The following is a 24,464-nucleotide window of genomic DNA, read 5'->3' as shown; positions in this document are numbered from 1 at the left end:
GTGCAATGGCAATAAAGTAAAGCAAAGTACATTTCCTTGTTTAGGTAGAAGGCAGTAGCTGGCTGAAGTTCACTGGTTCTGAAAAGTCAAGCAGGGCAGGACCAGGTTAGTAGCCAGATGACAAACCACAAGATAATCCAAGGGATGTAAGACAAAGTTAAAATAAGCAACCTGAACAAATTTAAAAGCAAACCACTTCCATATTCTTGCCAAGAAAACTGTGGGAAGGTCTCCCTGAAGACATTTGGAGTCAAGCAGATTTCACTTACTATTAATTACCTTAATCAATATACTGTTCGGTTTGTCAGTTAAGTGTTGACAATGTCATTTATCTCTGTGGAAGGACTAAGTAATTTCCTGAGGGAACTTAGCAGATCCTTTCAGCCAGATATATTCACACATACCTTTAAACAAAAAAACAAAAAACCTTCAGCAAATCTGTTTTAGGATGAATCCACAAAGCATCAATCTTGGCCAACTGTGGCCATTTTTCCACCACAACTAACTAACCCTGCAGTGCATAAGCGCACCAACGTGCCTACCGTCCCTGTCCTATTGTTTCTCTTATTCTTCTTTTATTTTTCTTATATGTACCCATTTCATGTATTCACAACTATGTATACACTTATACTTATTATCTTGTAAACAATTGGCAAATCAAATAAATAAATAAATAAATAAATAAATAAATAAATAAATAAATAAATAAATAAATAAATAAATAAATAAATAAATATCAATGTCCTGGAAAAGGCAAACACTACTTAAGACAGACTTTTGTCATGATCACGCATGCATTATTCAGTAGTGAAACAGTATTACCTGTAAAAGGAGCATTTTACAGTATTACCTATAAAAGGAGCACGTAAATCTGTTCAAGAGAACTAGCTGTTGTGTATGATCTATGAAAAACAGTCAGCATTACAAGGTGAGCATTATATAGTGAGAAGGAGGCTGTGTGCACACACTGTGGGGACAGTGGTTTGAAAGCAGTATTGTAGGCAACTCAAGTTTGGTCCTGATCAGCTCAAGATTGATTCAGCCTTCCTTCCTTCTGAAGTCAGTAAAATGAGGACCCAGATTGCTGGGAGCAATTATGCTAACTCTGTAAACTGCTTAGAGAGGGCTGTTATTGCTATTCTCACTATTTTTTACCTTCCTGCTCTTCCAACTTGCTAGCTGATGGTTTGACTGCCTTTTCTATGTAAACTGAGGAAAGAGGGCAAAAAGAAAGAGCAATAACTATAGCTCAACATGTGGTCTTTCACAGTTTTTCATCAAATGTATGGGCAGAAAAATTGTGTCCATGCTGTCTCTCTGTTTCTCACTGGACAGTAGAAATTTTCCAAACTTTGGTAAGAATCTTCCCGTAGACAGAGGCCAAGAAAGTTCCTTGGAAAGAGCTTTCTTTGAAGTCTTCTCTCTTTAGATTTAATGAAAAAGTGGGAACCCCAGAGAGGTTGCAGATGCCTCTGGAAAGGATTGTAGGGGCATTCACACAGTTCATAACAAAATAAGTTACAAATAATCTTGCATGAGATTTTCTCCCAAATTATTTTCTCAATTTAAACCCAATTTAAATTGCAAGTATATTACAAACCGCTCTGGAAAAATTCAGTTTTGAAGAGAGACATTTTAAAAATGAAGTTAAAACAAAAGAACTGAATTACGATTCAGAAGGAAAATGCAGTAAAACGGTTAAACTTCTGAAGATTAGAAAGGTTAACATGTCCCTTTTTGGAACTATTATACAGGTTGCTAATGGTTACTTTTTAACAACAGTGGAAATTGTCATAATGGAGCTCTGACAGGTGTCAATCTCAATACACTCCAGAGGTTGTGAAATAGCAATTCTATGAGCAACTGCAAATTATTCTCTCAAGAGCTTCATGTCAGCTCAGATAGAAAATGTTGCATAAACCGAACAGTAAGGCCATAAATCTCCAATATCTCCCCTCCATCTATAACCTGATATATCATTACTTGTTGCATTTATTTCAAAAGAAAGAAAGAAAAATATTGGCTGGACTTTGATCCTTCTGGGAAATTATTGTGCAAAACCCTTGCTGAAACTAAAATAAAAACTTTCTCTCAACTAGTCTTTATTTCTCTGGATTCTGTTACAGCATTTTCAGTATTCAGGGGAGAATCTGCTCAAGTCTTTCAACCATCTTTCATGGAAAATGAAAAATGAAGAACACAAAAACCTTGCATTTCTTTCTTTCATTGATGTCAGTCCTGGGAAACTGATAGCAATGGATACATTCAGCTAAATATGATGGAAGGAACATTTTGAAATTATTTCCTCTCCCTTATCTTACTTTCCTTGAATTGGCCGAAAAATTCAGGTCAAACTTCTCAGAACTCTGCTATCTCCAGGATAATTTCTCTGTTGGAAAACACCTTCAGGGAAAAGTTAAGTGTCAACCCTGAAGCTGACCTGACAGAAACCATCTTGACAGCTTCAGGGTTGCCACACTGGAGCTGAGGGATGGGGAGTGGGGATTTTAGATAGTTGGGATTTTGTAGCCAAAACAAAATACTTTCTCTTAGGAACCAAGGTCATTCTCATATACCTGGTCAGAGTAAGGTGGAGTGATGTCACCAGGCAACCAGGCAGCACCGTGATTGGACCATGTGACTGATTGTTTTGAGAAAGTGACAAACTTTTACTTTTAATTAGGTGAAAACTGTGGGAAACTCCAGAGTTGGTTTTCCCCAGATCTGTGCCAATATGATATATCCAATAAAGCTATTCTTCGCGGAATCCACTTGCCTCAGAGTTTTGCTTGATATGGGTCTAATACTTAGAACCCTGACATTAAGTATACTCTTTTTGGTCTTTTTTAGAGATGAAATACACTTTCATAGCATTCCAAGTAGTGGAGGAGCCAAGATGACAACCAGCTAGCAGCTCCTTAAGAAACTCTTCACTTATGACCAACCTCTCCACCTTCCTGAGAGGAGGGAGAAAAAGATTCTGGATATCTCCTCATAAGGATACTGGGCCATACATTCAGTAAGTGGAGAAATATACATGATTTGATATCTATCTCAAGAGGGGAGGGGAGAGGAAGGGAGGTAAGAAGAAGGGGAAGGGGAGGAGAAGAGGAGGAGGTAGAGGAGGAGATGAGAAGGAGAGGAGGAGGAGGAGAGAAGAAGGAGAGAGAGAAGGAGAAGGAGAAGGGGAAGGAGAAGGAGAAGGGGAGAGGAGAGAAGAAGGAGAAGCAAAGGAGGAGGAGAAGGAGAAGGAGAGGAGGGGAGAGAAGAGGATTTATTAGAATAGATAAAAGTGGAAGGGACCTAGAAGTGATCTAGTCCAAATCCTTGCTCAAGCAGGAGACCCTATACCATTTCAGACAAGTGACTGTCCTGTCTCTTCTTAAAAAACTCCAGTGATGAAGCACTCACAACTTCTGAAGTCAAACTTTCCCACTGATTGAAGAAGTAAAAAGATGGTGTAAAATAGGTGGCTTCTTGGATGATTGGACCTCAGCTGTTTAGGGCTTAAAATGTCAGTGCTATTGTTGAATGTATTCATTATTAAAATATACTTAGAAGTGTAAGGAGTTAGTAAATTAGCTGTGGACTAAGTTAAGTGAAATTTGTTACCACTAAGTTAAATGAATTTAGTTACCACTAAAATCACTGAGATTTAAATATTGGCTAACTGGACAAAGTGATTTCTGTGGAGTAAGCGTAATTTACTTAGCATGGATTCAATCCAACATCCAGCCCTCCTTTATCCATGTCCTTGGCTTTCTTGTCATGAAGTTCAATTCTTGAGACAATTAAAAGTAAGCTACATTATAAATGTTCTGGCTTGTAAAGACTACATTCAGCACTCTAGCAATTGATTATAAAACACAATAAGTCATTCATTGCCTTTGCTCCCCCGCTACTGTCTTACCGATGAATTTAATTTCTAGCATAGTATATTGCAGTTTTTCAATTTCCTATAATTACTTCTAAAAGTGAATTCAGAGAAAGAAAGAAATTTAGTAAGTTAGAAGGCTGATCAGAGGAACATTCAACAAAAGGAAACCAAAACTCACTCCCTCTCTCTCTCTCCCTCCTTTTCTTTCTCTCTCCTCCTCATCGTTCACCTTAAATTATTAGGTGGTTTTGCAGATGGAAAGATATGTATAGATGAGTTGTTAACCATAATTGCTTCCAACCTTGCTTTAGCCATTCTTCCTACAGTTTGGCATTTGGCATCACTGTGAATTTACCTTCATTTTATATATGAACATGGGTGTCAAAAGGTCACTATATATGAACATGGATGTCAAAAGGTCACTTCAAGGTCACAAGGTATGAACTGGCAGAGCTAAGGTTCCACAATTCCAAACCTAGAGTATTTTTGGAAGGCAACGCTTTCACAGTTTTGTAAAACAAAACAGGATCGATGCAACCGCATCTATGTACCTCCTTCCCTGAGGCATATAGCAAATGGCACTGATACAGCTGAAAATGGAAAATGAGTCATTTTCTGAGTCACGTACTCATGCGGTGCATCCAATTCAAATAACTGTTTAAATGCAGATTTATCTACCACCTTCTCCAGAGACATTGGGCCGTTTGCAAAGCAGACAACAAAAACCAATAAATGCCCATAACAAAGCAAGTCCCATAAAAGAACCCCAAAATGTAACCTTAAAAATGTCAGCACATAAGAATGCCCCATTTCCACAAAGTCATCAGAGCAATATGATCTTCACTTTGAAAGGGTGCAAGAATGGGTCATTGCTACAAAGGAATGCCACCACTTGGTTTCACTCTTCTTGGGATTGGTATCGACAAGGAGGGATCAAACATGCCAACTACAGCAATGTGGCTGAAGCTATGCCCTTTGCAAAATGCATACACCCTTGATGGATGGGTTTTCAGTCATGTTGCTATAACTGCTGTCTTGATTTTTTTTTTTTTGACACTACTGTGGCAATGGGCATCAGAAGATCTAAATCTGGGCAGCAGATACCATCTTGGATCTGCATGTGAATGAGCCAGATAGGGCTTCATAAGCCCAAACCAGCATTTTGAATGGAGCCAGATCCCATGAGTTCCTGAAACAGCAATGAGAGTCCCAGGATTAGCTGCCGCACAACAATATAATCCCCTATATATGGATCTATAGTGGAACCATGTGGATTCATAATGATGATAAGGCCAGCAACCTTCCAGCTGTATCAAGTGGCATATAAGTACTTTTAGCATATGAAAGGAGTGCGATGGATCATGAGGTTAGAACTCTGGGATGATCAGCAGCAGCAGAGGTGGTATTCAGCAGGTTAGGACCAGTTCTAAAGAACTGGTAGCAGAAATTTTGAGTAGTTCGGAGAATCGGCAAATACCATCCCTGACTGGCTCCACCCCATCTATTCTCTGCCTCCCGAGTCCCAGCTGATTGGCTGGGTCTTCTTTTGTTGCCCTGCACAAGAGAACGAAGCTGGAAAGCAGGTTAGTGGGGTGGGGAGGGAATGGGGATTTTGCAGTAACCTTCCCCTGCCATGCCCACCAAGCCACGCCCACAGAACTGGTAATTAAAAAATTTGAATCCCACCACTGAGCAGCAGACTTCCATTTGAGACCCAGGGCAGGGTGAGCTTCTGTCACACACTCCAGCTCCTCTGACCTAGCAGTTTGAAAGCAGGCAGCCATGAGTACATGAGTGGGTACCACTTTGGTGGGCAACTTCACAGAGACATGAAAGGAGTCCCCAACTGGACATCTCCCAGGCAACGGAGATGTCACCAGCAAATTCTTTCATCATGGAAGCACTTCACATTCAGCCATATTTGTGGTTGCAACTGCAATAAGAATGAGTGGACTTTTTTTTCCTCTGCTCAAATCAACCTCTGCCACCATATAATCATATAAAACATGGCTCATCTCTACTTCCCTCATACGCAATTAAAAATTGACTGAAAGAGGAAGCAACTCGCATCTAGATATAAGCAACAAACCATATCCAGTGATCCTAACTTTCAGATTACCCTGCCAAAAATGTGTACTAAGATTTTTCTAGGGTTTTTTGTTTTTTTTTGCAGGAAGGAACAAATTGGTTGGTTGGATGTACGAACTTCATTACATGCACTGAGTTTCTGAGTTTGCACAAAGGATTGAATTACAATTATTCAAGTCAGGAACCAAGATTGACTCCACTTCCATGACAAAGATTACAGAGCATGGAGCATTTTTCTAAAAAGGTGGTGGTGGTGGGGCAAATTCAGAATAAAGAAGGAGGACTAAGATGGTAGAAAGACTAGGATGCAGAGAAAATAGAAGCTTAGAAAAGCTAAAATAGCATTACTTAATTATTAAATAAATACAACCCAAAATTACTGAATGAAATACCAAGATATTGCAATTCTGCTTTAATGTTGGCTAAACAACCCTTAAAAATGAATGGGTGGATATGTGTATGTGTGAACCTATGAATGAAAATCATTACAATTTTACTTACTATTGCAAGTGTGAGAAGTTGTACTACACAGTGAATTATATGCACCTTAGACAAATTTGACAAGGTCTATTTGTCTATTCTTAGACCAAGAACGTAGATAGCAATGACACCATTTCTCAACACTCAGAGATGGCCAAGTGAGTGAAATTTAACCTGTTAAATGACCAGGAGAAGGGGGAACAATCTAATTAGTCACTAAATCATCAACTGATCTAATTAAACATGATTTTCTATATAATTCTGATTAATATAGCTGTTTCCTCCTTTTTAGAAACCCACCTCACCCAGAAGAAAATGAGAGGCTCAAATTCCCGCCCTGGTCAGATGGTTGGATCATTTCCTATTCTCCTATTCTCAGTTGATATGACTTTACCCTGCTTCCCTCAATAATGGAGGGGTGGAGAGGGAGAGGGAGGAGGGAGAGGGAGGAGGGAGAGGGAGGGAGGAAGAGGAGGAAAAGGAAAACGGGAGGGGGAGCAGGAGGGAGGAGGGGGAGGAGAGGGAGACAGAAGACAGGGGGAACAGGGAGGGAAGGTGAGGGAGGGGGAGGAGAATTAACAGTTTAGCTATCTCCTTTATTAATGACCCATGTCCCTTGAAATTTGTGAAGGCATTTTTGGCAGCACAGGCTATTCCATTTCATCAGGCTGGTTCATCTGTCATCATATAATCAACTGATTAAACTGTTTCACTCCCATTTAAGCCTTTTTCCTGCTAAATTGCAGGACTCTTCCAAGACAAGCATCTGATGCAGTGAGCAAGGTGCTTCACTCCAACCCATCCTGGAAGGTGCCCCTAACATTTATACGGCCCACTTAAACCTCACTCCAGCTGATCTTTTTTTATTAGTTAACGCCAAATTCCCTGTATATGGGGAGGAAGGGGAAGAGAAAGAATAAAGTGCCCGAAGGGAGACAAGTTATGAAAAGGCAATTGATTACAAGTCTCCAAAACTTGTTTTTAATAGATGGAACAAAATAATACCTTAAAGTCAAATTCCATATCCATCTCCATCATAATGACTGACCACTAGATAATCTTATGTTGTAAAAAAATCTGCTTTCTAAAATTATAAAATTGTTTCTACTTCATCTTCTCCTTTTTCTACTTCTTCTTTTTCTCCTTTTCCTGTTTCTGCTATTATACTTTTTACTATTGTCATTTAACTTTTTGAGAATGGGGAGGGAGGAAGAAAGAAAGAAAAAACTCCAAATGAATGAATAGAATTTACACCCATCCTAAAATTAAATTTCTTAGATAACAATTTTCAGCGTTTCATTAGTTGGTTTGACATAACTGAATATCTTTTTTTAAAAAAAAATAAAAACCGGTTGATAAAATTCAGGTGGCATATAAATATCGATGACAATGAACAGGAACAGAATAACTCATAAAGCAAAATAACAGATTATTGAAATTTAGAATATTTAAGAGAAAGAGAATTATTTCCTTAGATTAGCTTTTTCCTTAAAGATAAATTCTATATGCACAATTCTCATAAGTAACATGTATATCTTAGCATAGGGATCCCCAAGTTCTTTGGTTAGAGCCATGGTGACGCAATGGTTCGAATGCAGTACTGCAGGCTACGTCTGCTGACTGCCAGTTGCCTACAATTTTCCAGTTCAAATCTCACCAGGCTCAAGGTTGACTCAGCCTTCCATCCTTCTGAGGTCAGTAAAATGAGGACCCAGATTATTGGGAGCAATATGCTGACTCTGTAATGTGCTTAGAGAGGCTGTAAAAGTACTGTGCAGTGGTATATAAGTCTAAGTGCTGTTGCTATTAAGCACTAAGCTTAGCCCAACAGATCAAGAGCTACACTCCAAAAGTGAATGAGTGCAGTTTATGGTTCCAATGTTGTGGTGAGCTCAGGCATTTTAAGACATGAACAGTTGATTTAAGCTTCTCTCCCTAAACTTCATCCAGCACTTGAAAATAAAATAAAAGAGTTATATTTTGCTATATAGGTAGTACTTACAACAGTTCACTTAGTGACCATTCAAAGGTACAACGGCACTGCAAAAAGTGACTTATGACCATTTTTCAAACTTATGGCTGTTGCAGCATCCCCCATGGTCATGTGATTTACATTCGGATGCTTGACAACTGACTCACATTTATGATGGTTACAGCATCCCAGGGTCAGTTGACCCTCTTTTGTGACAAGCAATGGGGAAGTCAGATTCACTTAACAACTGTGTTACTAATGTAATGGCTACAATGATTCAACTAACAAATATGTCAAGAAAAGTCATAAAATGTGACAAATGTCACTTAATAAATTTCTCACTTAGTAACATAAATTCTGGGCTCAATTATGGACTACCTATATCCATAATGGCGAACCTATGGCACAAATCTATGGCACCTGTGCCAGAAGTGGCATGTAGAGGCATCTCTGCCGGTGTGTGAGCTGTCGTCCCAGCGCAGTTTCACTACGCATGCACATGTGCCTCCCACCAGCCAGCATATGCAGGGGGGAGAGTGGGGGTCGCACATGCCTGTGTGAGGATGGGGAGAACATGGGGGTCATGCACGGGGGAGCACATGTGCGCATTGCACTTTCAGCATGTGACAATGAAAAGGTTAGCCATTGGACTTCCAGTGGTGAGGTCACAGCGGAGCAGAGCAGGAGAGTGAACTCTGCAATCCTGTATCCAAATGTTCGTGCTTGGAAGCTCTTGGAAGCTACCACCACACTTCCACATAGAAAACAGGCTCACACCCACACAGAAGATGAGACATGACCATGGACCAGAAGCCGTACCACAGCTGGATCACTACCCGCTTCAAACCCCTCCGACCCATACATGAAGCGAACTGACTCCCACCATGAAGATGTGGCACGACCACGAATGCGAAGCCAAACAACAGGATCACAGCTCACCAGCTCAAATCCACCAGCAACTAAGACTAACCTGAGCACAACCAAGCCCCCACCTGAACAGAACACACCCCCAGCCAATCAGAACACAGCCAACCCCCCAACCAACCAGAACACAGCCAAACCCCCAACCAATCAGAACATACCCCCACCCAATCAGAACACAGCCAAGCCCCCACCCAATCAAGTCACACCCCCACTAGCAGTTAAAAGGAAGAAGCAGCTACAAGCTCACATTACTCCGAGAAGCACAAAGCCAAAGAAAGACACAAGCCTGAAGATGATGAATGAGACTTCATTGAAACATCGCCTAGATACTTCCAATTTTACACGGGAGAAAACCTGAATAACCAAAGATCCACATACAAATACCCACGAAAACCTCAGAGAATATATATATATATATGTGTGTGTGTGTGTGTGTGTGTGTGTGTGTGTGTGTGTGTGTGTGTGTATCTTTGGTTATTCGGGTTTTCTGTGAGACGAACACAATACAGAAGCCTGATGATGGCAGATGAGATTCTGCCGAAACGTTGCTACAACTTTAAAAGCACAACTATAATGACGTGGGAAAATACCCGAACAAAGCTGAATACCATACATGTAAGTACCCGCGAAAACTTAAGAAAACAAATATATATATAAAATTGCTTGCAAGAAGAATTAAGTTATGTATCCTATTTCATAGATTTACATTCTTTATAACTGTTATACCCTATATATTTTTTATATTTTTCCACAATTTGATACCTTGGATAACAACTAATTAATCAATTGATGTACAACTAATTAATGGCTATATATTGATTCATAGACTTAATTGAACTATAAGAAAGTTATAAGATACAGTATATAAGAAAAGAAAACAATCAAACACATATTTGTCTATATTTATTGAATTATATATGTTTACTATATAAGTTATTATATTTAGAACTATACTTAATTAATTTATTAAAAGGATTAAATAAGATTAGAAAATTAAGAGGGTTACAGTATCATAAATTATAAACAATAACGATACTTAGTTTTACATTGTTGTAGATAGATAGATAGATAGATAGATAGATAGATAGATAGATAGATAGATAGAGTGTGCATAAAATTAAGGAGAGACATTATTAAGTATATTAGACCTTGATTTGATAAACTGAAGGGATTAGAATAAGATAAACGCATAGAAAATGCAGAAGGGAGTTGATACAACGGATTATAATATTGAAAGACTTTCTTAAGAAAATAGGTAGATTTGGGAAGCCTAAGATGTCCACCACGACAACTACCACTAAGATTGGGAAGAAAACAACATCCAACCTAACATCAACGATAACATCACCAGCAGGACAACGTTCCATAGAGGACATGCTGAATCCTGAGAAGGCAAGTCAGGTATCAAATATGCAAACAATTCAAATGGCATTAACAACAATACAAGAAATGATGGTGAGAAACCACGCAGACTTTAAAACTGAAATGGGGGAAATGAAAGGTAAAATATGGAAACTAGACAAGAAGATAAGTACAATCCAACAAACAGTAGTAAAGACAGAACATAAAATGAAAGCAGTGGAGGCAAAGGTCGAACAAACAGATAAGAAAGTAGAATCAATAGAACAGAAATTAATGGGAGAGAACAAGAAATTAGAAAAGGCAATTGCATATTTGGAAATGGAAAAGGCTGATTTCTTCCTCAGATTTCAGAATGTAACAGAAGAAAAGGGGGAGGACTTGCCCAAATTAATGGCAGATCTCATAGCAGAAGCATTACAAAAAGAGGGCCAAGAGGTTCAAAGAGAAATCGATGAGGTATATAGAATATATACCAACTATACAAGATGTTTTAGACTTCCAAGAGAGGTTTATATACGATTCTCAAAGAAACAACTGAGAGATGAGGTATAAAAAGTGACAAGAGACAAACCGTTGATATTTAAGGGAACAGAAATTGTAACGTTGAAACAAATTCCAAGAAGAATAAGGGAACATAGAAAGAAATACAGATTCCTGGCCACCCAACTGAATAAGAATAACATCCTGTTCAAATGGCTCATGCCAGAGGGAATGTTAATATCATGGCAGGATAAAAAATTTAAAATAGAAAGTATAGAAAAAGTAAGGGAATTCTTTGAACTGTATGTGGTATCAGGATAAGACCAGAACAGCAAAGAGAAAGTGGAAAGTAGGAGCCAAGTAGAAGATTGGGTGGAGGAAAGAGAAACAGAACAAGAGGAAAGAGAGCAGGAAGAAGTGGAAAGAGAAGGCATAAGAATGAGACACCAAACAAGAGCAAATAAGTTTCAACAAGAAACAACTACAGAGTAAGATGGCGGAAGAAATCAAATTGATTTCCATTAATATCATTTTAAATTCACAAATTAAGAGGAAAAAAACGATAACTAAACTACAGAAATTGAACTTAGATATTATATGCCTTCAAGAAACACATATCCAGAAACATAAAAGTAAACTGTTAGAAGCACCAAAGTTAGGAGATTTATACATATCTCTTGACCATCAAAAAAAGAGGGGGATAGCAATATATATTAGGAAACATTTACAAGCAAAACAGGTATATGCAGATGAGGAGGGTAGGATTTTGATGTTAGAAGTTTATATAAATTATAAGAAAATGTTATTGACAGTGATATATGCGCCGAACGAGAAACAAGAAAAAATTTATACCAAACTATACAGAAAATTAGTAGAACAGGAATATGAGAACATATGCCTGCCAGATGATTTCTGTTAGGTATAACATTGATACCAAATATGGTTTGGGTGAATAAATATATAAAACTTAGATATCATGGTTTAAGTGCTTATCACTTTAAGCACAATGCAGCAGGCAATTAGCCGATTAAGGGTGCGGTTAGAAGTTACAATATAAGGAAGCATTAGAAGCTGGAAAATTTACTGTCTCTGTCTGTAACTGTGTACTGTCTGGCTGTAACTGTGTGATACTGTAACCGTGTGCTGCTGCGACTAACTGTGATTACTGACTGTGAGTGCCTGTGACTGAACTGTTATTGTTTGCTACTGTTTGCTGATTACCGCGTAAGTCTACTGAATATCCAGCGTTTGTTTCTCTGGAGAGTGAAACCGGAGGAGGAGAAGATATCTTTATCGGCTGATAAAGATATTGCAAGGACTCTTAACTTGAACTATACTAGTGAGTCTTAATGGATGGAAATACTGTGAATGACTTAATGGACTGAATGACAATGCTTAAACTCTAACTGGATTAAAACTATTTAAACTACAAACAGTGTTTGTGTTCAGTGTGTGTATACTCTGGGGCCCTTCCACTCGTTTGGCTTCCTGGCTTGACTACTGCTACAATACTCTGCTAGGGTTAATCCTCAAATCCTAACATTGGTTATGGGCCCAGCAGCATAGTCTAACTAACCAGGATATAGCAGAGAGTTGGTGTGAGTTGCACATTACTGTAAAAACAAACTGTTTTAATTAGTTTAAAATAGTCAAAATATCTGAAGAGTAATGGCACAAGTAAATTTGTCACAACTGTCCATGATATCCAGGATGGATGGAACAAACTATGTTTCATGGTCAATGAAATGTAGTTTACTTCTACGCAGAGAAGGTTTGTGGGACATTATAGCAAACCCACCAGATGTGAGTAGCTGGGATCCTGCTAATGATGATGATAACGAAAAGTTACAAGACTTTAAACTGAAGAATGAGCAGGCTTTATGCATCATAGGACTGACTCTCTGTGATCAGCAGCTTGTCCATATTCGTGGAGAAGAAAATGCTGCAAACTGCTGGGAGAACCTCAGGAAGATTTATGTTCGGGACAGTGTAGGAGCACATATAAATCTTACACGGAAGCTTTTTCAACGCATCTTCAGAGGAATGGAGATATGTTAGTTCATTTAAACTGTATGAAGAGCATTTTTCAAGATTTGCAAGAAAAAGAGCTTATATTTAATGAACTGCAACAAGTCTACATAATATTATCTTCATTAGATCAAAGCTATGATGACTATGTGACTTCGTTGGAAGTATTGCCAAAAGAAAGCCTCTCATTAACCGAGATTACAGGCAGGCTACTAGAAGAAGCCAGAAGAAGGCGTGAGCGTGACGAGCTGAGAGAAGATAAGAAAGAAGAGAAATTATCTTCAAAGTTTGAAAGAAACCAGCAAAGCAAAGTAAAGCACCCGGAAGAAGAGAATTTATCTTCAACAGCATACACAATTAAAAAGTGTTTTAATTGTGGAGGCAGAGGACATTTGGCAAGATTCTGCAAAAAGAGAAAAAGCCAGAATGTAAAAAAGCCAAAGAAAGCATTTGAACTAGCCACGTTTAGCAACTCTGATGTGAAGAATAATTTATGGGTGGTTGACAGTGGCGCATCCCACTGCATCACAAGAGATAAGACAAAATTTATAAAAATGTCTACAAGTTCTCAACATATATCACTTGCAAATGGCTGGAACCTGAAAGCGAAAGGTCAAGGTTTTGCACGTTGTCCGTACATAAACCAGGATATAAAAATGCTGTATGTACCGCAACTAAAGTTTAATTTGCTTTCAGTAAGGGTATTAGATAAATTAGGTTATGTAATTACTTTTAAGGATAATAATTGCATAATTGAAAAAGATAACAAAAGGGTAACTGCAGCTTTAAATGGAACATTATATGTCTTAGATAATAGTAAGAAAGGGAGGCTCAGACTGTATTTAATAATATAAAGCCTCATGAAGAATGTATCCATTTATTGCATAGGCGTTTGGGGCATGTAAATTTTAAAATGCTAAAACGTACAGTTGAGTTATCTGAAGGAATAAGGTTAAAACCTTGTGATAAATATTTGCGTTGTAATGTTTGCTGTGAAGATAAGAGCAAAGTATTGCCTGCAAATAGGCTAAATGGTTTCAAAACAAAAGAACCTTTAGAAGTAGTATTTGCAGACATAATAGGTCCAAAGAAACCCAGTATGGGGGTGCTAGATATATACTGAGCATTATGGATCATTATTCTAGATATGGGTTTTGCTATTTAATGAAAAGCAAAACTGAAACATATCAACATTTTTTCAATTGGCTTAGGTTTGCTGAAAGAAAGTCTAAACGACAACTGATAACCCTGGTGACAGATAATGGTACGAATTTATTAATAACAAATTCCAGAACAGACTTAAGGTAGCTGGAATAGAGCATAAGAAGTCTGCTCCATACAGGCCAGAACATAATGCTTTTATTGAAAGAAGAGGCCAAACACTACAGGCAATGGTTAGAACAATGTTAAATGATTCTGGGTTACCTGATTCTTTGTGGGGGGAGGCTACAATGTGTGCTAATAACATATTGAACAACGTTGTTAATACAACGACAGGTGAAATTCCATTCACCAGATGGCATGGCAGGAAACCTGACCTAAGTTACCTGCACACATTTGGTGCACCAGCATGGGTGCATATTCCTGCACAACTCAGAAAAAAAGGGCAACATAGAGCTAAAAGATTTTTCTTCGTTGGTTATCAGGCAAACCATAGGGCATATAGATTTTGGGAGAAAGGCACATCTAAAGTGTTATGTAGTGCTAGTGCCCAATTTCTAGAACATGAAGGATGGGAGAAATTAGAACAGGATGCCAATAAAGATGTAATTATTGAATCCTATAGAAATCCCATTAGTTATCCCTGTAACTTTAAAAAATAAAGTAAAGAGACAAATACAGGATGAAATAGTGCCCATAGAGGAAGAAACAGATTCAATAGCTGAACAGGATGAGGAAGATGAACAGGTAGTAGTTCAACAAAGTCCTCCTGTAAGCCCTGTAATTCCCAGAAGAACTACACGTGTATCTAGACCGCCTGATAGGTACCAGGCTAACACAGTGTGCCAGATTAATCAAGTTCCTAATTCTGTAGAAGAAATTAAAAGTATCCTAATAAGGAAAAAGAAAGATGGTATGCAGCAATGAATAAGGAACTGAATTCATTAAGTGATATGAAGGTGTATGAAAATGCCAAATTACCTGTAGGAAAGAAATCCATTGGCTGCAAATGGATATTTAAGGTAAAAATAGATAAGGATGGTAATTTAATCCATAAGGCAAGGTTAGTAGCCCAAGGTTTTAGGCAGAATGCTAATGACTATGATGAGGTGTTTGCACCTAGTCTTAAGGCAGCAACCTTGAGAGCAGCTTTAGTGTGGGCAGCTAGTAAAAACTATATAGTTAACCATCTAGATGTGGAAACTGTTTACTTGCACGCCCCATTAAAACATATTATTTATATGAAAAACCTGTTGGTATTAAAAGTGAAAATAAGGATAATAATGATTGTTGGTTGTTAAAGAAAAGTCTCTATGGTCTTAAACAATCAGGCTATGAATGGAACCAGTATATTGTAAAGGAACTAGACAATATAGGATTTAAAGCTGGTTTAGCGATCCATGTCTGTTTAAGAGGGAGACAAATGGGAAAGTATCATTATTATTACTATTCACAGATGATATTGCTTTGATAACTGAAACTAATGATGAAGCAAATAAAATAATAGCATCATTAGGAAAGAGAATAAAGATCAAGCAATTAGGGGAGATAAAGAAGTATCTCGGTTTGAATATAAAGAAAACACGGAAAGGTTTTAAGATATCTCAGGAAGATAAGATAAGCAAATTGCTAAAAGATTACAAGATGGAGCTTTGTAAGCCAGCTAAGACTCCAATGAGTCAGGAGTTTAGCAACACTGATGTACAAAGCCCTGAGTTTGATAAGGTGATTTATCAATCTTTAATTGGTAGTTTGAGTTATATTAGTAATTGGTCTAGACCAGATATATCGCACTGCGTGAATCAGTTGGCTAGATTCAATTCTGCACCATGTGAAAGACACTGGATTGCAGCTAAGAGGATATTAAGATATCTTAAAAAGACAATGAATTATTCATTGTATTTAGAACCAAAAGGTGATTTAATTCTGTGTGCTTATGCAGATGCTAGCTTTGCATCAGAAAGAGACACTAGAAAGTCGACTTCAGGAACAGCCATAATGCTAGGTAAGACATTAATAGGCTGGAAGTCAATAAGACAACAGCATATAAGTTTGTCTACTATGGAGGCAGAATTCTCCTGTTTATCATTGTTATGTACAGAGTTAATAATGTATAAACAAATGTTAATTGATATAGGTATAACTGTAGATTATCCTATAATTATACATGAAGATAATCAGGCAGCAATTCAAATGGCCACAAATATTGGAGTAAAAACAAGGAGCAAGCATACAGATCTAAGATACCTAAACGTGAGACAATCTGTAAGAAGTGAGATGATTCAGCTAGAGTACTGTATGTCGGAGGACAATTTAGCTGATAATTTTACTAAAGCCCAAGGTGCCAGTAAGCACCAGGAGAGTTGTGAAAAATATGGGATAAGATTGTAAAGGTATTATATATTTATTTCACCCAAAAGGGAGTATGTTAGGTATAACATTGATACCAAATATGGTTTGGGTGAATAAATATATAAAACTTAGATATCATGGTTTAAGTGCTTATCACTTTAAGCACAATGCAGCAGGCAATTAGCCGATTAAGGGTGCGGTTAGAAGTTACAATATAAGGAAGCATTAGAAGCTGGAAAATTTACTGTCTCTGTCTGTAACTGTGTACTGTCTGGCTGTAACTGTGTGATACTGTAACTGTGTGCTGCTGCGACTAACTGTGATTACTGACTGTGAGTGCCTGTGACTGAACTGTTATTGTTTGCTACTGTTTGCTGATTACTGCGTAAGTCTACTGAATATCCAGCGTTTGTTTCTCTGGAGAGTGAAACCGGAGGAGGAGAAGATATCTTTATCGGCTGATAAAGATATTGCAAGGACTCTTAACTTGAACTATACTAGTGAGTCTTAATGGATGGAAATACTGTGAATGACTTAATGGACTGAATGACAATGCTTAAACTCTAACTGGATTAAAAACTATTTAAACTACAAACAGTGTTTGTGTTCAGTGTGTGTATACTCTGGGGCCCTTCCACTCTCGTTTGGCTTCCTGGCTTGACTACTGCTACAATACTCTGCTAGGGGTTAATCCTCAAATCCTAACAATTTCAATGCAATAGCAAATTTAGGAAAAGACTACAATAACAAAAATCTAGGGGGGAAAAGGAAAAGGAAAACATTACCAAAAGTATTTTATCAAATGGCGGAAGAATTAGGATTAAAAGATATATGGAGAGAAAGAAATCCAGACAAAAAACAGTATAATTACTATTCAGCACCACACACATCATAGTCAAGATTGGATATGTTATGGACAAATGGGGAAATGGAACATAATATAAAAGAAATAGAAATTGAATCTAACACATGGGCAGATCATAATCCCATTAAAATAATCTGGAAAGGATTGAAAAAAAACAGAAGATGGATGCTAAACAAGGAGATCCTAAAAGAAAAAGAATGTGTCAAGATGATGGAAAAAGAATTGGAGTTCTTTCTGAAGAAAAACAACAAACAACAAACATCAATCCCAAACATATGGGACACGACTAAAGCATATATTAGGGGCCTAGCAATTTCATATAATACATGTAGATATAAGGGGGAAAAAAGGAGAATAATCTAAACTACTAGATACTCTTAAGGAGTTAGAAAAAACACTACAAAAACACCACATAATAAGACAGCAAATACGGAGAGGATAATCATTAGACATAAATTGAACATGTTAGCACAAGATAAATGGTTACAGGACATGAAAAAGATAAAACAGAAGTATTTCGAACATGTGAATAAGCCGGGAAGGTGGCTAGCCTATAGACTTAAGAAAGAAAAAGAAAAAAGAGCAATCCAACAATTGAAGGACGCTGATGGTACACTACAACATCAAACTGAAAAGAAAAAACATATTGTTAAAAGTTTCTTTGAGGAACTATATAGTAGGGAAGATGTACCAGAGGGAAATATCCAACATTACTTAGAAGGAAAAGGGCTACCTGAGATCCCGGAAGAGGATAAAGAAGAGATAAACAGGGATATAACATTAAGAGAACTGCAAGAGGCAATCCTGAAACAGAAAAACAGTAAGACACCGGGACCGGATGGTTTCCCTGGAGAACTGTATAAAACGCTCCAAGGAAAATTAGAAATGCAATTATTAGAACTCTGTAATGAGGTACTGATGACAGCAAAATTACCTAAGTCATGGGGGGAGATATACATAACATTGATCCCAAAAGAAGATTCGGACCATCAATTAATTCAAAATTACAGGCCCATATCCCTTTTAAATGTTGATTATAAAATATTTATATCCATAATGGCAGAAAGATTGAAAAAATCCCTTAATCAGATCATTCATAGCAACCAAAACGGATTCTTACTGAATAGACAAATTAAAAATAATACCAGAATGGTATTGAATATAATAGAATATTATGAAGCAAACCCAGGAAAACAATTGGCAATGGTCTTCCTCAATGCACAAAAGGCATTTGACAATGTTAATTGGCAGTTCATAATACAACAATTAAAAAGCATGCAATTTGGCAATACATTTATTAAATTGATTTCAACATTTATATGACACAGACGGCCAGTGTAATAATGAATGGTGACAGAACGGAAACATTCAAGATCAACAAGGGAGTAAGGCAGGGATGCTCACTGTCACCCCTTCTCTTTATTTTTACCTTAGAAAACTTATTGGAAAACGTTAGGAAAAATGTAGAAATCAAAGGGGCTTTAATTAAAAAGGAGCATTATAAGGTACAGGCATTTGCCGATGATAAATGTAGAAATCCAGAGGATATGGGAGTAAAATTAATAAAGGAAATAGAGGAATTTGGCAAGGTCGCAGGCCTTAAGATTAATAAAAACAAAATAAAATTATTGACTAAAAGTTTAAAAGATAAGCAAAAAAAAGAATTAGAAGGAAAATTGGGAATGCAAAGTGTGAAAAAGGTAAAATATTTAGGCATTTGGTTAAGACCAAGATGTTCTTCAATTAAAAAAGATAACTATGATAAATTAATAATACAAATAAAAAAAGAATTGGAAACGTGGGGGAAATTACAGCTATCACTACTGGGGAAAATTGCGCAATTAAAATGTCTACCCTACCAAAAATACTATATCTTTTTCAAACTGTACCAAAAAGATTGGATAAAACCTTTTTTAGAGAATTAGATCAAATAATAAGTAAATTTGTTTGGGATGGGAAAAAAGCTAGGATAAAAATGAAATTGTTACAGGACAAAAGAGAAAGGGGTGGCTTTGGACTCCCTGACTGGGAAATATATTATCAGGCTGCGGCTATGGTATGGATTAAAGATTGGATCAACCTGGAAAATAGAAGAGTATTGTCGATAGAGGGTCACGACTTGCAGAGAGGGTGGCATAGTTTCCTATGGGATGGGAAATGTAAACAGCATGCACATGATTAGAGATTCATTAATTCAGACATGGAACAAGATTAAAAAGAATCATTATACTAAAATACCAAACTGGGTGTCAACAATGGAAGTACAAATATACCCAAACGCAATGGATCTGGGGAAAAAGAGGAGTTATAAAAACCTATTAGACCCACAAGGAAGATTAAAAATGAGACAAGAATTACAGCAACAAAATATAAAGATAGATTGGTGGTCATATATGCAAATTCAGGCAAGATATCAGAAGAACAAAGAACAATTTAGTTTCTGCATGGAAAAGCATCAATTGGATAAAATTCTACAAGAAATGGAAAAGAAAATGATTTCAAGAATATATAACTTTCTACTAGATTTTAAAATGGAAGAGGGGGTGGTCAAAGAGACGATGGTGGTATGGGCGAAAAATGTTGGCCATAATATAGACCTGGAAAATTGGGAGAGAATGTGGGGATCAAATTACAAACTAATTACATCCACAGCATTCAAGGAAAATCCCCAGCATACAATATAAAATGTTCTACAGATGGCATCTTCCTCCCGCTAGATTGGCAAAAATGTTTAATTCAGACCCAAATTGTTGGAAATGTGGAAAAGAAAAAGGCACTTATTTTCATACCTGGTGTACATGCCAGGAAGTGAAAAAATATTGGAATACAATTAGACAATGGATAGAAGAAATCACGAATCAGAAAATTGAATTTAATCCGGAAACTTTTTTATTGGGTACACAAAAATGCAACAGATAGATATATTATGTTACATATATTAACAGCTGCAAGGATTTCATACGCACAACTCTGGAAGGAAAAAAGGGTTCCACCAGAAGGCATAGTTATTAAAAAAAATAAAATAGATTGTATAGAGATGGACAGGCTAACGATGAAAATAAAAGACAGAGAAGATTCTATTTATTATAGGGCCTGGGATGCCTGGTATGAGTGGTTTAGAAATAAAAAAAAAAAATGGCAATTAGGAAAAGAAGGAGGGAATATGTAAATATGTAAATATACCATGGAGAAGATTGAGATGTAAAGATAAAAGATATTGATTTATAGTAAGAGTAAGATATAATGGAAAAGGAATAAGTAAATACATATACTGAAAAATGTGAGGAAATGCAAAAGATGTCTTGATGTTGATAACAATGTATAAAGTTTTGTTTTATGTTTTTTAAAATTTGGAATAATAAAAATTTATTAACAAAAGAAAAAGAAAAGGTTAGCCATCATTGACCTTGAATGCAGTAGGAATTCCTTCTGAGTGCAAATGAATGCAATTAATGGTAAGTTTTATAAGCATCAGAAATACAATGGAATTCACTTATAGTTTTCTTTTTTAAAAAATTCATTTAAGTCTATAATGACTGCTTTATCTTCAACCTGCTTGAAGCATTCTGCCCCACTTACAGTCTTGTTCAAATGGGAGAAATACTTAAGTATCTGTACTGAATGAGCAGACTGTTTTTTTTTCCAAGCCACAACAGGAAATATTGAGTGGGCATAATTGACAGAATCAGATGGAAGATACAGGGAGCGCTTTCACTTTTGGGGAACACCAGCTGCTACCATGCTGCTTTTAAATGAAAAATAAAATGATTCAGAGCAAGATTCCTTTAAATGTCAAAATGTTTAAAAACTGTCATTTTATATAAATAAATGTTTATATTATGTATTCTTTCCTGGAATTCTTTGATACACAATGTATTTTGAATTTATTTTGCCCACAGTGACCAGTTATGGAATTTTAGACTCCATATTTAAAGGATTTATTCCCAGGTATTATCAGTGACCTAGCCAATCTAGCAGTTCGAAAGCATGTAAAAATGCAAGTAGAAAAAACTTTGGTGGGAAGGTAACAGCATTCCATGCGTGGTATCATGCCAGCCACATGACCATGGAGATGGCTTCGGACAGCGCTGGCTCTTCGGCTTTGGAATGGAGATGGGCACCGCCCCCTAGAGCCGGAAACAACTAGCACGTATGTGCAAGTCGTTTACCTTATTCTCAGTGAAGAACTGTCTTCTGATGGGTTCTAATAAATATAGTATATACCTTATGGAACTACTTTCTCCTAGGAATACAGATGGCCCTGGGATCTGTTTTATTCTTCCACCAGGCACTGTTAAGGGACCTCTGCTTTGGGTGTGAATAATAAGATTTTTATAGGGGCTTCAGCTTGGGATTTGAGGGAACAGTTCACTTAATTGATTGAATGTGTGTGTGTGTGTGTGTAGATAGATAGATAGATAAATAATAGATAGATAGATATGTTTTCTTAAGTTTTCGCGGTATTATATGTATGGATTCAGTTGTTAGATAGATCATGTAGTTCTGCTTTAGAGTTGATGCCGTTGGCAGAATCTCATCTGTACAGAAGCCTGATGATGGCAGATGAGATTCTGCCAAACGTACAACTTTAAAAGCAGAACTACAATGACGTGGGAAAATACCGAACAAAGCTGAATGCCATACACACACACACACACACACACACACACACACATATTATAAAATTTCAAAAGATGGAGAGTTCCATGGTTAGCCGTTGTTAATATAGGTGGCTATGTGGGCCCAGTGTCCTCCACGCAAGGCTACACAGCCATATTTTGAATTCTTTGATGAAGTCCAAGGTATTGGTTGGATTTCCTCAGCTCTGAGGGCAAGATGTTCCTCAGTGCAGGGGCAGAAGCAGAGAAGGCCGTCTTCCTGGACTCTGCCCATCAAAATTATTTGACTCATGGGGTCTTCTATCATGCCTTCCCTGCCTGAACAATGTGATGGGGGAGAAGCTCCATTTGCCACAGAGTTATATAGGTGGCCGGTATAAAGACAATAAATCATAAACCATCAAAAAGAGGAGGAAAGAATCGTCCTTGGGGTTTTTATTTTGACACACTGAAAAAAGGCAAATTTTAAAGAACAGGTGAAACTTTGCACTTTCTCTTTTCAACGCTTCTGTAGGTTTCCAACTTTGCAGAGTAAGAGTACTTAGACACCACACTTTGCAATATAACCCTACCCATTCTGGATTTTTTTTCCAGTGCTGATTTCAAACTGTTTTGTGATCTTCCATGCCAACTGCTTCATAAGTGTTTGAAAAAGAGCAACGTGTGTATCTTTTTAAATAATCACATAACAGCTGATCAAAAATGTAACAATCACATTAAAGGAAGCCATAAAAGTCTGTCTCTTGGTAAAAGAGATGTCTGACCAAGATAACTAAAGATTTGGCTAGAGAGACTCAGAGAGAGGGGTGCATATTCGTAGGATGGTGCTTTATCCCATTCTTTGACAAGTTATCACAGAAAAGGTGCCCCTAGCTTCTCTAGTATGTCCTCTCTTAGCCCAAGGAGGTCTCATTCTGGACACAAGGCTTGGACAGAAGGTTCTGATAGGTAGGAGATGGATGCAGGTTTCAAACAACCTTGGTTCTCTGCCAAAATAAAGCATCTGGTCTGCTTGCTGCTCTCTGGGATTGGTTGTTTTGCTTTGCAAACATTTCAGTACCTGAGTACTTAACATGACCCGTGCTCCAATGATGTTACCTAGTCAATCATAAATCACCTTCAAGCAAACAACCATTCTCAGAGACCACCAAGGACTTCATCGTTCAACCCTGAGCTACATATATTCTCTTCTAAGATAAAGCATGTTGCTCTTTCAACAATTGGGTTCCCTTTTGGTATGAATCTTGCTGTCAAAGACCATGGCAATTGATATTCTACAAATACACACCTACCCACATAGTCACAATCTTGTTACTCCTTTCTCCCCCCTCACCCTTAACAAACCGTATTTATCTATAATTCAGAATGTGCAAACATCCAACATAAATACGATAGCTGGTATGTAAATGCTAACTAGCTTCTCACCACTTAGTTCTTTTTTCCCCTTCTTTAAAGCAGATTGAGTAACCAATAATTGCTCACAGCTGACAAGCAGACTCACACAGAAAGAGGGAGGGAGGGAGGGAGAGAAAGGGAGGGAGGGGGAAAAAAAGAAAGAGGAGTCAACAGAAAAAAATGTTGACAACTGTCAGAAGTGCCCTTTCTTGTGCTGAAATACGGTAACCAGCAAGAGATTACGGTAAATCACAACGGGGGACCGTAGTGCTGCCTGCATCAGCTCCTACAGCACAGTAAAGTTACTGCTTCTCCTTGACAGTCAAGCAGGGGAGCATTATTCACCCAGGAAGAGGGAGGTATCATAAAACCAGCACTCAGCCACCCTTAGCCATTGGGACAGACGGGATTCATGCAATTGTGAGTCATCAAAAGATACCAGGGGGGAAGAATGCTGATTTATTTTTGATTTATTTATTTCATTATTGTTATTTGCAAGTAAAGTGTCCCACTGTGCCATTCGGATGACTGCCTATGATTCGTCCCCTTTCAGCTAGCCTGCAACAGGAGGGTTTCAGGAGCTTCAAGGAGGTAAGTGAAGGGAGATCTTGGATATCTATGCAAAAGAAGTCCTTAGCTAAAGATGATATAACTGCCTATTTTCCTTCCTTTTTCTTTTCTTCCTTCCTTCCTTCCCTCTTTTCTTTTCCCTTCTTTCCTTCCTTCCTTCCCTTCTTCCTTCCTTCTTCCTTCCAAGTAAGGTTGACAAGGTTGACAATATTTTTTATTCCCTGTTTGGGATATGCCTCCATCCTACATTTTGTGGACTTCTCATATTTATTTAATTCCCCAAGTCCACAA

General features: G+C 37.5%; 1 protein-coding gene across 4 annotated transcripts in view; it reads left to right on the top strand.

Annotated features, from left to right (window-relative positions):
- Nucleotides 1-23,833: 23,833 nt before the first annotated feature.
- ADRA1A (adrenoceptor alpha 1A) overlaps nucleotides 23,834-24,464 on the top strand; it is a 37,547-nt gene continuing 36,916 nt past the window's right edge. The window contains exons 1-2 of one of the 4 annotated variants that reach the window (XM_087969949.1): nucleotides 23,834-24,023; nucleotides 24,108-24,194. The gene's annotated coding sequence lies outside the window, so the exon portion shown is untranslated. Of the gene's footprint in view, nucleotides 24,024-24,102; nucleotides 24,195-24,464 lie in introns of all 4 variants that reach the window. The other 3 variants (XM_087969950.1, XM_087969948.1, XM_087969952.1) reach the window with 3 other exon arrangements.

This window comes from Notechis scutatus, chromosome 7 (assembly GCF_049901735.1).
Source record: "Notechis scutatus isolate UNSWTSFEM ecotype Mainland chromosome 7, rNotScu1.2, whole genome shotgun sequence".
In the NCBI taxonomy this organism is placed as follows: domain Eukaryota; kingdom Metazoa; phylum Chordata; class Lepidosauria; order Squamata; family Elapidae; genus Notechis; species Notechis scutatus.
The sequence above is the reverse complement of the archived record's forward strand: the minus strand, read 5'-3'. Positions and strand labels throughout refer to the sequence as shown.